The following is a 244-nucleotide window of genomic DNA, read 5'->3' as shown; positions in this document are numbered from 1 at the left end:
AAATACCAATTCATTTTAATGACCATTTTTGCCCATATTTTAAGCCTTAAGTGCTTGCAGCTTGATGGGATGTTAGGAATGTCATATATTTCACATTCACGAATTCGAATTCTCGGAATTCGAATGGTTAGGAATCAAATTAGAAAAGCTATTACCAAATTAATTCATTATTTCTATTATTACTTACAAATTGTATAAGTAATAATTGGAATATAAAAAATTACACAGAGAAACCAAAATGACA

The sequence above is a fragment of the Rhagoletis pomonella genome, unplaced genomic scaffold, assembly GCF_013731165.1.
Source record: "Rhagoletis pomonella isolate Grant_MI unplaced genomic scaffold, Rhpom_1.0 Rhpom_scaffold_00006, whole genome shotgun sequence".
NCBI classification, from domain to species: domain Eukaryota; kingdom Metazoa; phylum Arthropoda; class Insecta; order Diptera; family Tephritidae; genus Rhagoletis; species Rhagoletis pomonella.
This window is presented reverse-complemented; position numbering follows the sequence as displayed.